Source organism: Parambassis ranga, unplaced genomic scaffold, assembly GCF_900634625.1.
Source record: "Parambassis ranga unplaced genomic scaffold, fParRan2.1 scaffold_21_arrow_ctg1, whole genome shotgun sequence".
NCBI classification, from domain to species: domain Eukaryota; kingdom Metazoa; phylum Chordata; class Actinopteri; family Ambassidae; genus Parambassis; species Parambassis ranga.
This window is the reverse complement of record NW_021144767.1, coordinates 5,702,970-5,720,603: the sequence shown is the minus strand read 5'-3', so window position 1 is coordinate 5,720,603 and position 17,634 is coordinate 5,702,970. Positions and strand designations below refer to the sequence as shown.

Sequence of the window (17,634 nt, the reverse complement as noted above, 5' to 3'; positions counted from 1 at the left end):
GAGAACATGGCAGAGGACAGAAGAGAAACATTCTCCAAACTGTGAATGACGCTGAACTCATAAAAAGTTCAGATTAGAACTACAGCGGGAATCTGTTGTGAATATGAAGACTACAAATCTTAGTAAACTGTTATCTTAAAGGTGATTTAAGGGCATACGGCCACTGTCACTGTCCAATTAACTGCTTATATATTAGCACATATTCTCATGTTTTTCTGTCAACCAATCACATCTGCTAAAACAACTGGGCCAACCACACCTCTTTAAAACCTTTAGTCTGCTCCTTCCTCGAGTCGCTCTGGGAATGTTGAATCATTTTCAAGCTAGTCCTTACTCATTTTTTTTAGGCTAAGATAAGGGATTCTAAGAACTTTGTGAATACGGCCCCTGGATATCCCTAAGGTCTTCCTTCTCCTGTTATTGTTTCTTCCTCACCTACTCTTTTGCTCCCTTCATTCTTTGTAAGTTGTCTTCCTGAGCCCTACCTTTGAAACACCCACTACCCCACCTGTATAAAAGCTGTATCTTCACACCGCTCTGGGTCGGCTTATCATTTCAGACCACACTCTGTTATTGTAAACTTGGAATACAATGTTGAGTGAAATCCTTCAACAATAGATGGGGGGAATTCTGCATGTGAAAGGATGAATGCAAAGAAAAGTGCATTAGGTACATAGAAAGCACTACAGAGCAGTTACTATGTCTTTACTGCCCATGTTGCTATTTGTTGTCCCTCAGATTACTACATGGAAGTGGATTCACATGTCGACTCTGTCCTGCTGCCCTGCAAAACCATAGTCTGCCTGCCTAAAAAAGTAAAGTGGAGTGGATGGACAGTAAAACCAGACGGTTCACGTGCATGAGAACGGCTCTGATCGACCTGAACAACAGGATGCATTGTACACACAAAGAGCAAAGATGAATAAAGACCCAATGAAACCTGGAGACTTCAGTCTGACCCTGAGACACCCACAGGAAGACAACAACATCTACACCTGCACCGCCTACAGCAGTGGGGCGCATCCTGATGAAGAAAAGAGTGACGCTTAATGTCAAAGGTCAGTGTTAACACTAACACAATGGAGCAAACAGATGAAAAGCATGGAGCTCTGCAGACCAACATCTAGCTCTGTCACACCCTTTATTTCCATGACTACAGAGCCAATGCTATGTTAGTGTTTAATACATTATGAGTGAAACATGTTATGTTGAATTTAAACACATCTGATGTAGGTATGGGGTCCTGTAGACTGGAAGGCCCCAGTTTTTGGTTTGTAATTAACTCTCTTTATTAAAAGGCCCTCTAGAAATTTCCAGAGTTAGAGTTAAATGTTCTTGCCACCTGGTTCCTTCTGTGGCTAAGCCATGGAAGTGGACCTTTAAGTCTTGCAGTGTTGCAGGTACTAACACAGAGATGTTGGTAAGTTTAATTAAGACATGTGAAGCATGTTGAGCAGCAGCTGAGAACTGTCAATAAAGATGGTTCTCTGACACCCAGTGACGTTCAAAGCAGTTGAGTGCATACGAGTCATGTGATTGGTTCGGGTTGTGAATCACTTGGTGATCGAGTGTGTTCAGGGATAGGACATCCCTTATTTAATGTAGATATATCAATAATATAATATATTAATTAATTAGTGAAATATATTAGATACACTGATACATTGATTAGATATGAGTTAAATATATTAATTAGATACAAACTTTCAACATTTATTTTATTATTAATATCAAAATATAAATGTTATCACGTTTCTCTTGGATAGACAAACTCTCTGTGTGTGTGCCTCTCGCTCCTAAACCCACAATGACTCCCCTACACCACCATCCAGCCTCGTATGCCCCCGCAAATGCTTTAATTGTGTCAAAAACTTGAATTGGATTAATCTTGATTTTTGATTAGCCCTAATGATGATTTATTTACTTCAAATCGTACTGTAATTTTCTGCAGTCAAACTGAAAATGTAATATGTATATTATTGTGTCAGCCTGAAACATTCAACCATGTAGTGTAGTCGAACGAGACTGAGCACGGCGATTCAAATCCCAACCAATCCATGAACCAATGACACACACCGCAATGCATCTTATTCACCACTAGATGTCCTACCCGAGCACTGTGTCGTTGAAGCCTGGAGTAATGAACCTTTTTATTGAATCAGGGGTCGAAGCTTCAACAAAGCCTCAAAACTCATACTAGGGGTGGGCGATATGGCAAAAATTTTATATCACGATTCTTTAATGATAAAATCACGATCTCGATTTTATCACGATTTGTTTTTACATTGACACTAATTTGCATGTTTCCGTGTAAATGACTTAAGGTAGCCTTAAGGTAGTCACTTCTCAAAAACTGTCAGTAGATTTTAAAGGCAAACAACAACTCTGATAACGTGCACTCAGTATTCGTTTTCAATAAACATGAACATTTAAATAACAATTACAGAACAAAATAAAGTTTTATTTCAAATAGGTTAAAAAGAAGACTAATGTAATTCTGTAAAGTATTATTCAACAGTCATTTAAACAGACTGAAGTGTGCCTCCTAAGGTTAAACAATAAATACAGTATTGAGACTTAAGTAACTCTTAAAGTTCAATGTGATTTAGACCAAACGATCAAACTTTAATGGGAATCATGTCTAAGGACAAACGGAGCTGCTGCTGTCAGCTCTGTCCACCGTTTACTAGAGTCCTCATATGGAGCCTCTTCATCAAATGGCTGCGTTATTGTTTTGGTGACGTCATCAGCTGCTGCCTCTGTCTGCATCTGATGTACACATGGGGCCCTCACACACACACACACACACACACACACACACACACACAGGTGTAGAAGAGCTGCTGACGGCACAACAGCAGCGAACCTGAATATAACGAGCTGGTAATGTTCAGAGAGGTGGGCGCGTACGCGCTCGTACCATTATAACATTCGTATACACGCGGCCCTTCCACTGCAACACATGCCACACACACACACACATGCACACAGGCTTAAAAGACACTTCGCTGCTGCCGGCAGAAACAGCACCGAACATAAAGGTGGAGTTCGTTTTAGGGACCAGTTGCTCCGTTCTCTTTTCGTTTTCAGCCGTAGCTTCCTAACAGGGAGGCTGTCACTGGTTGGTCGTGTTCACATTAAGCGCACTGAGAGTTGGACGAGGAAAAAAACTCATGCGTCTGCGCGAACATAGAACTGCAATTAATAGAACGTGCTCTATGGACGATAAAACGATCTGTCCGTTCTGGTAGATCGCCGATACGTTCAAATCCTTCACGATCATTTATCGTCAAATCGCACAGCCCTGACTCATACTCATATGTGTTGTGACCTCATGACAACATAAGAGACTTGACTGCAAGACTTAATTTCCACTTTAGCAGTATAGCAATCCAGGTGGAGAGTGTGGATTAACTCAACCACCCAGGCCTTCACCAACCTTGACTTTGGCAAATACACATATATACCAGTGGTGGAGGAAGTACTGAAGCTTGGTACTTAAGTAAAAGTACAAATACCCAGCAAAATATACTTAAATAAAAGTAGAAGTGCAGAACAATCCTACTTAAGTACTTACTTTTAAATGTACTTAAAGTATTAAAAGTACTCAGGCACCAAATATATATTGATTTCCATTGCAAAGGATCTGAACAGGATAAAATAATCAAAGAAATCATTTTAAAGGTAGGGTAGGAGGTTTTGAAAACTCAGTGAGAGTCAGCCAGATTTAAACACACGCCCCTTTCTCTCGGACCTCACCCTGATTTGCCTCCAATCACATGGATGCAAATCACCTGAAGACGAGCTGCGGTCTGTGGCTTCGGCCATCATGCACGTAGAGAGGGACGACCAGCCAATACTCCTACAGGGTCCACCCGGAGGATTGGCTGATGTTTTTATGTTTTATAGCTTCAGATGGTTCATATTCTGCGTTTTAAAGAGAAACTGCGAACTAATCGGTTGCTATCGGACTGTAAGAAACACAACTGTGAGTTGTTGTTTGTAGAAAGTGTGACTGTTATTACCTTATTTACTGAGTTTCTTTCAGTATTAGTTTGTTTCCTTGTAAGTTTAAGTTTTACATGTCTGACGTTCATGAACGCACCATAGCAGCTCTGACGTCATTGAACGCATCACACCCATGTCGGAGAACAGGTCCGTGTTCTGAGTGTGTCTCCAGGGGATGATTAGAAGTTCCTAATCACCGTGTGTCTCCCTGGTTTATTGCTGTGCGTAGATGCCAGAAGGTGAGATAAATGGCGTTATAAACGGCCGTCTTGTGCTATTATTGTGTAGTTTTAGTTATGCATTAGTTAATGCTATCTTGTGTTACTATGTTGGTAAGCTAATAGCTAACAAGCTAATATGCGGGATACGTGAGCTTCGTGTGAGAGGATTCGTTTACGGTTCATGATTTGTGTTACATATTTGAGTGCTGAATACAGTTACTTGCAATTTAGTTTATTGAATTCTGTTTTTCCTTTGTTGTTATTACAGACCACAGTAAAACAAATCAGCCTTTAACAGGACATGTGCATCCTAGTTCTTTAACTGGAACTCACCTTGCCGCTCTAAACCACCACACTCCTGGAGACAACCACTACTCTCCTGTTTGGTATTCATAAATGTACATTTAACTACAGACTTCACATTTGTAGTGGAGTAGAGACAGGTAAGGACGGTCCTCTGACACCCGAGGCTCCGACACATGCGGAAGCTCATGAAGCAATTGTTTGGAACCACTGTCACGTGACTAGTGACGTTTGAACCACTTCAGTGACGTTTGAAGCAGTCGAGTCATGTGATTGGATCGGGTTGTGAATCGCTTGGTGGGACCAGGTGTGTTCAGGGAGATGACTATATATCAATATATAGTAATAGATCAATCAGTTACATAGTGAAATATATTAGCTACATTGATACTTTTATCAGTTTGAGATTCTTTAAATATGAGTTCAATATATTACTTTGATGCAAACGATGCACATTTATTTTTTATTATTTATATCTAAGAATTTCATAGCATTAAACGCAGTTAATCGCAATTTGTCATGTGTACATTTTATTTTTGCAAAATGTAGTGGAGTAAAAGTATAAAGTGTGCACTATTATTTTTACTTAAGCACAGTAACGAAGTACAAATACTTAGGTAGGTTCCACCACTGACACATACACACTAACAGCCCTCCTCACTGATGGTGCAGATCAATAACTCATAACTAACTGATAAGTGATACAAACTAACAGGGAATGCAACTGAGTAACAACACAACCACACCCTGAACACTGTCACGCTGACATCTTTCAAATATAGTATCACAATAAATAATTTACAGAAATACATTTGGAAACAAATATTTACATATTAATTCTCATACTAATGGCACAATTCAAGTCCTTGTTTTAAGAACTAATTAACATTTATTTCAGTGTAGAAATAAGAACTGTTTAGTTGTGTTAGTGTAATAAATGCCTGTTTAGTTGAACACAGCATGATCAATTAAAGATGAACTGGACCAGCGCTGCAGGGGGCACTAATCTGTCATGAAAGGAGGTGAGACTGAGGAACCTGATTCACACTGATGAGATGTTCTGTAGCTTTAACACTTTCGCATGAGAACAGTGTGGCACTTTTGTGTCGGCCATGTTGAATCATCTGCATCAGAGACGTGTTTTGGACAATGATGGATCTGTATTGCTTTGTAGGAACAGACTGGGCTGCCTCTAAAAGTTAATGCTCAATGTCTGTATGTGTACACACACTAACCTACTCCCTGTCTTTGACAGATGGGATGGTTCCAGTACCAGAGCCACGCCACATCACATATTACCAACAGAAACTCCAATCACACTTCCAGGACAGGTTTCTGTATGCACAAGAAGGCTGGGCAGAAGATAAAGGGTGTCTGGTTGATATCTACACAGAGCTATACATCACAGCCGGCCGTGACATACACATCAACCACAGCATGAGGTCCAACAGATCCAGAAAGTCTGGAGGCCCAGAGACACTGAGACATCTGTCAAACCCAGAACATGTTCCAACATCCTTCTGGAAAAAAAAGACCTGTAAAAACAGTGCTGACCAATGGAATCGCAGGAATTGGAAAGACCTTCCTGGTGCAAAAGTTTATGCTGGACTGGGCTGAAGGAACAGCCAATCAAGATGTGCATCTCATTTTCCCCTTCTCCTTCCGTCAGCTGAATCCACTGATGGGAAAACAGTTCAGTTTGGCAAACCTCATTCATGAATGTATCCCAGAGGCTAAGGGCATCAAAGAGGAGGCTCTTAATTGCATCTTTACTGCTTTAGAATCATCAGGATACAGCAACTACGACAAGAGTGAATTCAAGCTTCTGTTTGTGTTTGATGGACTGGATGAGAGCCGCCTTCATCTGGACCTTCATGTTGACGATAGTCACTCTGTTGATGTAACTAAGTCCACCACCACCGATATCTTGGTGAAAAACCTCATCATGGAAAACTGCTGCGCTCTGCTCGCATATGGATAACACACGACCTGCAGCAGCCAAACAGATCCCCACTGACTGTGTGGATGTGGTGACAGAGGTCAGAGGGTTCACTGACCCACAGAAAGGAGTACTTCAGGAAGAGGTTCAGAGAGGAGGCAGGCCAGCAGGATCATCTCCCACATCAAGACATCACGAAGCCTCCACATCATGTGCCACATCCCAGTCTTCTGCTGGATCACTGCTACAGTTCTGGAGGACATGTTGGAAACCAGAGACCTGCCCAAGTCCCTGACTGAGATGTATGTAGAGTTTCTGATGTTTCAGGTAAATCAGACCAAAAGGAAATGTGGACCAGAGAAGTCCAGGCAGTACATTTTGTCACTAGCAAAACTGGCTCTTCAGCAGCTGGAAAAGGGCAACGTAATCTTCTATGAGAAGGATCTGAAAGAGTGTGGCTTCGATATCGGTAAGCCTCAGTGTACTCAGGAGTGTTCACAGAGATCTTCAAAGAAGAAGCGAAGAAGAAACAGGATTCAACAACATTCTGCTTTGTTCACCTGAGCGTTCAGGAGTTTCTGGCTGCTTTCCACCTCATACGCTGTTTCATTGATGGGGACGATGAAGAGCTGGTGAACTTCCTGGGAGAGAAAAGTTGGTCATCTCTGATGACATCCTGTACAGAGTCATGGGAGAAATCTCTGAACAGTGAAACTGGCCACCTGGACCTGATGGTTCGCATTCCTTCATGGTCCTCTCCCTGCAGTCAAACCAGAAACTCTTAGGAGACCTGCTGGGTCAGACAGAGATCATTTCAGAGGACATCCAGAGAGCCTCAACAACCTGAAACGGAGAAACACTTATAATGTGTCTCCTGACAGAAGCATCAACATCTCCACTGTCTGATGGAGATGAATGACCTCTCAGTGAATCAGGAGATCCAAGAGTTCCTGCAGTCAGAGAACAGATCAGAGAAGGAACTCTCTGAGATCCACTGCTCAGCTCTGGCCTACATGCTGCAGATGTCAGAGGAGGTTCTTGATGAGCTAGACCTGATGAAGTACAACACAACAACAGAAGGACGTTTGAGACTGCTTCCAGCTGTGAGGAACTGCAGAAAGTTCAGGTGAGTCCAGATGTGACCAATCAGTGTAGATTACTGATTTAGGTTTCTTAGACACATTCACACTGTGTGTTTCTCTCTAACAGAGCTCCTTGTGTTCCATTGACACATCACATCAGCTGTGTTTTTGTCTCAGATGTTCTTCTACTGTGAAAACATTGTTTTGTATGTTTCTGTTTGAAGCTAAATGGACAATAAATGTGTCGTTATTTGTAGTTAAAACAGCTGCATGTGGCCAAAGAGCTGCACAAACTACATAGATACAAAGACTGCAAAAACTGCAGCACAACATCATGGTATGCAAACATGCACACACATACCATTACACAACAGTTCAATCAGGATGTCACACAACAGAATAACTCTTTAAAGTCTCTGAATGAAAGAGAAGAATTTATCTTTCACCAATATCAGCTGGAAGAACCTACAACAAGGAATAAAGTGAATACACTGTCAAAATGAGACGATGAGAATGATCAGAACTATTGTTACATGTCAAACAGTCAGATCAATGAGATCACTGCTACTACTTAACGTGTCCCTTTCATAATGTTCTGATATTTCTGTCATCACAGACTTCTGACTGTTACCTCTCAGGAGACTCACTGTGAAGTTGTGGCCTCAGCTCTGAAGTCCGACCCCTCCCATCTGACAGAGCTCGACATGAACCAGGAACAGGCTGGAGGATTCAGGACTGAAGCAGCTATGTGCTGGCTGGACAGTCCTCACTGCATACTGCAGGTTCTTAGTTCAGTTAATGTTATTATTAGGCTGAGGTCCAGTTTTTAAATCATCTGTCAGGACTGACAGACAGAAAGGACCACAGACATGTGTATCTTCAGTCACTGTTGCTCTGATGACAAATCAGATCTACTCATATGTTCAAAATGTTGCTCAGTAATTCAGTGAATAATTATATTTTCTTCCCTCCCAGTAACAGTAATCTGTATGTTTTAATGTTATCCCATATTATTAGATGATCAGTGGTATCAATGGCTCTATCAATGTCTTGTATTGTTTTATTAGGTTGTGTGGCTGTGGTTTGTCAGAGATCAGCTCTCTGGGATCAGCTCTGAAGGCTAACCCCTCCCAGCTGAGATATCTGGACCTCAGTGGGAAACCACCTGCAGGATGTGGAGCAGCTACGTGGTTTTCTGGAGAGTTGTGGACTGCAGACTCTGAGGTCAGTCCTCAATAGTTTATGTGTTGTGATGTAAAGTTTGTGGTGGGGTGAGCTCTGAAGTCCCAAGACTGCAGATCCTCGGGTCAGGGTAAATGTGGGTGTTGATCCAGTCTTCACATTTCATTGGTTGATCGGTTGGATTTTGTTGCTTATGTTTTGAACTTATGATGCATTACTACCCACCCAACCCCAGATGTTGAATGTCTGTAGGGGTTTAGTTCTTGCTTTTTGAGTTTATGACTTTGTAACTCTACTCTTGTCAAGTTGTCTGATCAATGAGGGAGGTTTGGGTTTACTAAAGCTCTTTGAGATGCAGCATGGTTTTGTTTTCAGTTGTATATCAGCATGAGTTGCAGATATAACTAGTACAAATGAGTTCCAAAATAAAATTGTTGGAACTTTCTGGTGTAAAATATTTCCGACAAACATGTGTGAATATAGAAAACACTTCAACAACATGTAGCGCTCCCCTCTGTAGTCATATTGATGATGTTATGTGCGATCACAGACGGAGATCCAGAAGCAGGTACATTTACTCACTTTAATGGAGAAAACAAAAAACTACCACTGAGGAGAAAAACTGAGCTGAGTCCAAAATATACCAAAAACAACCACAAGGGCGAACTACGAGGTAACTTGAAGGAGGAACGAAAAAACAACCACGAGGGCGAAGCACACTCAGGTCCAGGGCGAGAAACAACCGGGTGGCGTGGCTGGAGGCCTAGGCAAAAAACAAGGTAAGTCACTGGTCACTTGGAACGGACAGAAAGGTGGCTGGTTGCTTAGTACGAAAATAGCAGTGAAGAACTGGCGCCGAGGAGAAGGGAGGCGGCGCTTAAGTAGCCGGCGGAATGACGGGAAACGGAACCCATGTGAGAAGAAGCCACGACTCCACCCAGCTGGACCATCGCGCCTGGAAAGAACAAAAACAAGGAAACGAGCAAGAAATGAAAAACACAGGAAGTGCCAGAGAGCAACTCTCACCACATTACAGATGAGGGGCAGGCTTTTAGGTTCTTTTAAAGTATTTATCCAATGTTCTTAACCCTGATTAACTCAGTTTTAATTATTATCTTGGATGTCCCTTTAATACACACAAGTGCAGTGTTTGACCCATCAATCAAATGGCCATCTTTAAATTATATTTTAATGAAGATCTTAACTACGTCTGCATATGTCTCTGCAATTGAATCACTGCCCTTTCTCAGGTGCTAGACTTCTTCTTCACAGATTGTCCTGTCAACAACCTTAAGACACAAGTTACACACCGTTTTGTGCACTGCTAACTTAGAAATGAAGACAGAAAATCTCTGTGTTACACATGTTTTCTCCGACACACCTCTCCTAGTCTGTGTCACACTGTGCTCACGGTCCTGTCACTTGTTATTAAACCCCATCTATGCTGGTGGGACATCTTTCAGCAACATTCTTTACATAACACAACAAACATGTAACACTTTTACCCTTTGAAATCACATTTAAAATGCTTACACATTTAAACTTGAACTGAAATGATCAACACTCATTAAAACATGTGGGGATTTTAAACTGGGTTACAAACAAAACACATTTAGGAATGAAACCTTCTAGATGTAGGCTTCACTCAGAGATTAAATGATGATGGATTGTGCAAGTACATCTATAACATTAAACTGCAGCTCATTAAACAAGACGAAAATATGAATTGACACACTAAGACACAAAGTTAACTAGAAAGCATTTCCTGCAGAAAATGTGAGTTTGGTTGCTGCAGCTGAAGCTTGCTCTGAATGATGTGAAGGATTGCTCTGAATTGCTGGAGAATCTGCAGTCTGAAGTTAAGTTGCTGAAACACTTTGAATAGATGAAGCTTTTTATTGTGAAAAGTAGAAAACCTTTGAACATTAGGAAGTTATGAAACAGAAACTGCTGAAGATGAACAATATGAAGTCACTGACCTTAAAGAATAGCCTGGAAATACACCATAAAGGTCTGAGGCTGGAATCATATCTAAAGCTAATAAGGACAGGCTGTATGGTTTTAATGTGGAAAAGTATCAGAGTTACCTCCCCCAGAACATGTTGGATGAAGTAGAAGCCATTTCCTGCATTCTGGTGGATTTCAACAGCTATTATACTGACAGAAGTAAAGGGTTAACTCAACAACTATTACTGAGAGATTCAATACTCCTTATTTATTTAAGCCATGATGACAAATATAAAACCACCTGAAAATGAAACAGTTCTGTCAGCCTCATGGTGGCACTACACTAACAGGTTATTAGAACAAAATGTTTACATCTGTTACTGTCTACCTCTGTGCCACCATGACTATAACCACAAAAAACCACATGTCTGGTTTCACTGTATTCCCAATGAGGCCATCAGCTGCACTGTCAGGTTTTAGAGACTTCACAGAACAGATCAGATTAAACAGATTAGAACAGATTACCCAAAGCCTCCAAAAAAGCTGCACAACAGGTAACTTAGTTCACATGAATCCTGTGCTGATGTGTCTGCTTGTGTTGATCAGCACACAATCAGTTCACATGAAGTGACTGAAACACAGAGGGAGATCAATAAGAAGGAAACCCGCTCCCTGTCTCTCACTCCTGGCCTGCCCTATATGCCATAACGTCTGCTGCACGGTGTGCTTGCAGCTGAATCTCAGACCTCACCTGCAACAATACATTTTTTCTGATTGGCTGATTCCTGTTCTCTGCCATAGAAATGACAGATGATTAATAATAAAAAAGGTACAAACATAATTCACAATTAAAACCACTGACATTACTAGCTTAGACAATAGTGGTCCTTTCATGTTGTAGAATGTTTTTTTCATTGCACTGCTCTACTTCTTACAATTATTCAGTATTGTTAAATGTACACATTTCATTTCTTTCAGGCTGAGCAGCTGTAACCTCTCAGAGAGAAGCTGTGAAGCTCTGTCCTCAGTCCTCAGCTCCCAGTCCTCTAGTCTGAGAGAGCTGGATCTGGATAATAACGACCTGCAGGATTCAGGAGTGAAGCAGCTGTCTCACGGATTAGGGGTCCAGACTGCAGACTGGAGACTCTCAGGTCAGGATCCAGCTTGTTGATCATCAGTTAAATTCTGCTTCATGTTCATGTTGAAGATCTGTTGGATTTTCCTTCTTTCTTCTTGAGTTCATGACATGTTTTGTACCTCCAGTCTGTCAGGTTGTCTGATCACACAGGAGGGCTGTGCTTCTCTGGCCTCGGCTCTGACCTCCAACCCCTCCTATCTGAGAGAGCTGGACCTGAGCTACAATCATCCAGGAGACTCAGGAGTGGAGCTGCTGTCTGCTTTACTCAACAGTCCAGATTGTAGTCTGAAGACTCTCAGGTACACAGAGACCACAGAGCATGAGTCCTCCTCAGTCTGTCAGTTTAGCTCATATATCCACAGCTGTTGATGGATGGGACTGAAACTGCAGAGAAGAAATAATCACTGATCCCTGATGTTCATCTTCCTCCATCATTAAGTGTCCATCATGTTAACTTCACTTTTCTTATAACACGTTCTTCATGTCAAAATACAAACAGACTGATTTTCAGTCACACTTAGTGCAGATCAAATACAAAATGATGCCCTACTTATTAATGTCCTCAGCTGTACGAACCACTGAATTATTTCCACAAACAAATGTTCCTGAAACATCCATATGTGAAGCTTCAGAGGAGACAACAACACAATGGTAGAAGGAGGAGTTCCTTCAGTCAGAGACAGAGAGCAGGGAGACACTACATATTATCACTGTAAAAACTACACACAGACATGAGTGAATGTATTTATTGAAGTGTGTCAGAAACTCTTCCATCCATGACACATGTGAACCAGGCTTGTGTTTGCATATAGAGTGAAAGGAACAAACAGTCAGAGACAGTGTGGCTTGTTTGCTGCTTTGGATAAATGCACAATGCTGAGATCAAACCTACACTGTTGCTGCATGAAGAGGATTTTACAGTAAAGCACTGACAGAGAGCAATATTTCACAGAATGGAGGACATGAATAAACACAGAGCAGATCAGGAGAGACTCTTCTGGAGTCGACACAGATGAGTTTCAGTCTGTTTGTGTGTCTCTGACAAACTGAGGAGCTCTGCTTCATGTTGATCAGCAGTTTTGGACTCATGTTGGTTAGAAAATCATTCTGACTGTGTTTCTTCCTGCAGGGTGGAGCATGGTGGAGAGCAGATGTTAAAACCTGGGCCGAGGAAGTGTAAGTTTGACTCAGTCTTGCCTCATGTTATTGTGCATGAGTCAGTGTTCTATCAGTCCATCAGAGCTGTTGTAGCGCAGCCTCAGCGGTTGGATTTCTTGGTGGTTTACTGGAGTTTATTACTCCCCAGCAGAGTTTTAGGTTCCAGCTTTGTCATGGTCACTGCTACAAACGCCAGTCCGAATTTTCAGCACAATGCAGCATTTCCATTCAACCAATTCACAGGGCAGCATTCCAACTGTCATGGCGGAGCCCGGTCAGTAGATAGAAAGTATGTCCAGCCGTCTTTTAAATGAGTGTTTTAAGCTATGTGACATGAATAACTTTGACAGTATCCATGAGGCAGTCCTCGTTCTTCCATGGGAAAAAAGTGGAAGCCTTCCAAACAGAATCCCGAAACTCAGCTGGAGGGAAAATACCGGCCACTTCCTGTTCACATACGAAAGAGAAAAACTTTTGTCATGCGGATCAACTGACAGTCGGCGAAATAATATTATTAGAAATACATATATAAATACATAAAATGAGTTTTGTGATGAAATGGATTTATAGCTTTTTGGGTGGAAAAAAAGATTTGATTGTTTAATAAATGTTTAAAATCAAAATATAGATTAGATTTTTGATGTTATTACAAACTCATGATGATATATTACAGTTTGAAACATAAACTAGAAGTTTCATATAAACCCTTTTTGGAAAGAAAACACTTTTTTCTGGATTTATAGCGTTTTGGAAGCAATCTTCATTTGTTAGGCGGGACAGCCGAAACCAGTTAAACAAGCTTTTACTGACAGCTCTGAACAGACCACATTAACTTATCATTCATTTTAGTGCAGCCGCCACAACTTCCATTTCACAAACCATTGTTTAATCTTCAGTTATTATATTTCCTTTTATTTTGCTTTGTGCTTTGGTTTCATTCTGTAACACTGGACTTATTTTTATGAAGGTTTGAACTCTGACAGTGTTTGAACAGGAGAGAAAGGAGTATAAAGTGTGTAGTGAGGGGTTCACAGCCTTAAAGCATCTAGGGCAGGGGAGGGCAATTTTTGCGAGGGCCACATAGACTTCCATTAGAAAAGCAAAGGGCCACATTTCTTTCATCAATAATAATATGAATTGAATTGGAGATCACTGGCACAGTATCTACCTTATAAATATGCTCTGTTACATTTTCATCACTGTAAGCAGTGTTTCCCACAGACCAGTGTGTGGGGGCATCTCGGTGTCACATCGGTCGGAGAGTTGGTCATTGGGGTTCATAAAGGTTAAATATACACCTGCATGCTTATCTATGACAGTTTTAAAGCTACAAGAAGCATTTTGAATGGATTCAGTTAAATCTTAATTCCCTCAGTTAGTTCTGGGTGATAAGATGAATAAATACATGCTGACTTGAACCCTGCCTGGACCTTCCCCCACCTCAGCTCCATACATTACAGCCAGTAGAATGAGTTTGCTCAGACGACCTGTCCTTTCTCCTGTTCCTGGATGACTCACCGAACTGAAATTAAAGTTCTTACTTTAATTTGAGCCTAGTTTAGTTCTAATCTAAGGATGGATTCCACAAACATCTGAAGCTGAAGGTTTTTATTTCACTATGAACTCAACACTGACCTCATGTGTCCGCCTGTTCTTGTTTTGTAAAATGAAATTTTCTGCTCAAATAAAGGTTCAAATAAATAATGTGATATAACCACATAAATACATTAATAGCATAAATACTATAATCAGATATATGGAACTACTAAAGTTACAACAAGGCAACTAACTGATTAATAAATGGGTGCGCGATGTTCCATTATCAATAACGTTGGCCGTCTTCTCTGTGAGCATATCCGCCGGTCCGGGTTTCCTTCAACAGTCAGTAGGCGTCAGTCATGGTGCATTGAAAGGAGGAGCGGGCGGATCAGCTGCTCTCGGTGTGTGCGCATGCATGTGCGCTTATGTGTGTGTGTGAACGCGGACGGGAGGAGAGAGAGAGAGTTGCGCGGCGTTGAATGAACGGAATTATAGCTATATTATAAAATCGCATTGGCGGAAAAAAAACACAGAATCAATGTGTGGCGGAGGGTGTTGATGATGTGAACTGGTCTGTGTGTGGGGAACCCTGGTAAGAGTCTTTTGCTGTCATTTAGTGCTCTCTCCTCTGTCCTCTGTGTGTGTCCAGCTCTACTCTGAGTGTGTGCTGGTTGTATGTTGAAACACACACACACACAGAGCAGCACAGATGATGTGAAGATATTTTTACAGAAGAAAACCATTCGAGTTCAAACTAGTTTTAAAAACGATCAAATCCCAAAGCTCTGAAAGTTGGACAAGGTCTGAGCTTTTTAAGAACAGATGACGAGGAAATATTTCGGCTGCAGCAGCGCGGTAACATCTGAATGTGCCTTGGAGTTTCTTCACGCTTTAAACCGTACATTTCAGCATAGTCACGCAGCACCAGGTCTGATCTAGAATAGCTGTAAAAAATAAAGCCCATCACTTCACGGATTTCACCTTTTGCGGGTTATTTTTGGAACGTAACCCCGAGATTAACGAGGGACCTCTGATGAGAAGGAAGAGACTGGGCTCTCAGCTGCAGTAAAGGGGGCAGGTCTGGCTCCAACACAGGTTTCAATGTGCAAGATGTCTTGCCCTCACATTCTTCTTCCATTTCCACTTGTCCTGAAACTTCGGCCTTCGCTGTCAACCTTCCTTTTCTTACTCACACTTGCCATTTTAGAAATGGGCAATAAAAAAACACAGATCACTGGCAAACAGGGTGGTGAGAGTTTGACCATGTTTGCTGCCATCTTGTGGTGAAATGTTAAATATATATAAATAATAATCATTTTTAAACGTGTGATTTCATCCTGTGGACAACAGTACTGGTGGCATATTATGACATTATTGATTTTATGACAGAGGCCTCGGCCCAGTGAACATATGAACTGGACTTTTGGTCTGTTCTACAGGAAAACCCTCAATGATAATGCACCAACAATCCCAACCAAAGAAAGGAACATAAGGACAGAAAAACCAAACAGGAAAGAAAATAGAAATAACTATTGTATATATAACCTAGAAAATTTCACAAGACATTTTGAGTGGGCCAATGCGCGCTCACCCACATTCTGCTGCCGGTCCGCCCCATTATATACCACCAAACCTCATTCCTGATCACCGGCATATGTGAAAGATGCCACTGATGACATTTCATGCTTTTACAGTGTTTCTGGTTTTATATAAGGTTTAATAGCCCCAAGCTTCTCCATTCATTCTGAATGGAGGGATCCTAAAGATGTGGATGTGACTTTGGCTGCTATTTTATGAAGTTTGGTAAAAGACATGAACATGAGGACTCAGTATGATAAAGTCCAACTCCTTATGAGCAGTTTGCAGTTGAAATAAATATTCTGTGTAGAGGCATGCCAGACTGATAGGCTTCCAAAGTTAGCTGGATTTTGTCAGGGATCTCACCAGTTTCCCATTATTTCCTATGAGGGGGGTTAGGTCAGCTTAAGTGGCTTGCCTGTCAAAACAAAAAGTGGCACAGACATGGGGACTCAATATGTCAGAGGTCTAATGTTTATCTACATTTTACATTTTGAATGAAGGTTCTGTGTGAAAGCATGCCCAAACGCCATGCCTTCAAAGTTTGACAGTAATTTGATGCCTGTGGGGAGGGTCGATCGCAGTTTTTCTGGATTTTTTTCAAACACCGTTTATCCGATCGCTACCAAACCTCAGAGGGTAGTAGTCCTGACCGAGCCGGTCGATTTGATGTATAATTTGTAGGGTGGCTAGCGCTAGTTAGCTGTGTAATGAATTAGAGGCTTTTATTTTGAAAATCAGTGTGTGTCTGTGTAAGTGTGTGTGTGTGTTGTGGGGGGGGGGGGGGGGGGGGGGGGTGGGGGACACTCCCTAATGCATGTTAAAACATGTTTAAGTGTTTTATTTTGAAAATCTACACGTCAAGCCATATCCTGTTATTGTGCAGGGTCTTTTATTTTGAAAATCCATGTTTGTGTGTCTGTGTGTTGGCAGGTGTGTATAGTGTGTGTCTGCATATTTCTGGGTGGCTTGTGTGTAGTTTACCAGGCCTAGTAAGGTGTGTAATGATTTGGAGGCTTTTATTTGAAAATCAGTGTGTGTGTGTGGTGTGTGTGTGTGTGTGTGTGTGTGGTGTGTGTGTGTGTGTCTGTGAGTGTAGTTGTGTATGTTCCTGTATGGAGCTTTTGGATGATGCTCTTATCCAATGATACAGTTGATGCTGCTGTTACGGTCACCATGGAAACGGCTCCCTCAGTTTCGGCTTCCTGGTTTGTGACTTTTGCCTTTTTCTCTCTCTCTCCCCATTCACCGTCTATGTCGTTCGCCCACTGGTTTTTTTGCGATTTACGTGAAAACCGTACGTCGGAACGGAAAGAAAAGTCACAGCACAGGTGTCCCGGTACAGCCGGACGTCCTGTAACAGTTTCAGGTCGCTCACATTAAAGCTGTGGGACTAGTTCTGCTGAAAATGTGTCCAGAAGAAGGAGAATAATACAGAAGCGGAATAAGTATTTACAATAGTAACAGTGGAACAATATCAGGATAGATCAGGAGGTCTGAGTCTGGTCTTTCAGTCCAGATCCTCCTCCAGACTCTGAT

The 17,634-nt window shown here is 41.6% G+C and overlaps 1 long non-coding RNA gene across 1 annotated transcript in view; it reads left to right on the top strand.

The window, feature by feature from the left end:
- The window catches only part of LOC114429820 (uncharacterized), a 27,437-nt gene extending 20,118 nt beyond the window's left edge, over positions 1 to 7,319 (top strand). Inside the window, exon 3 of the long non-coding RNA XR_003669938.1 lies at positions 7,122 to 7,319. This is a non-coding gene — a long non-coding RNA (uncharacterized LOC114429820). The remainder of the gene's footprint in view (positions 1 to 7,121) is intronic.
- The last annotated feature ends 10,315 nt before the right edge of the window (positions 7,320 to 17,634 follow it).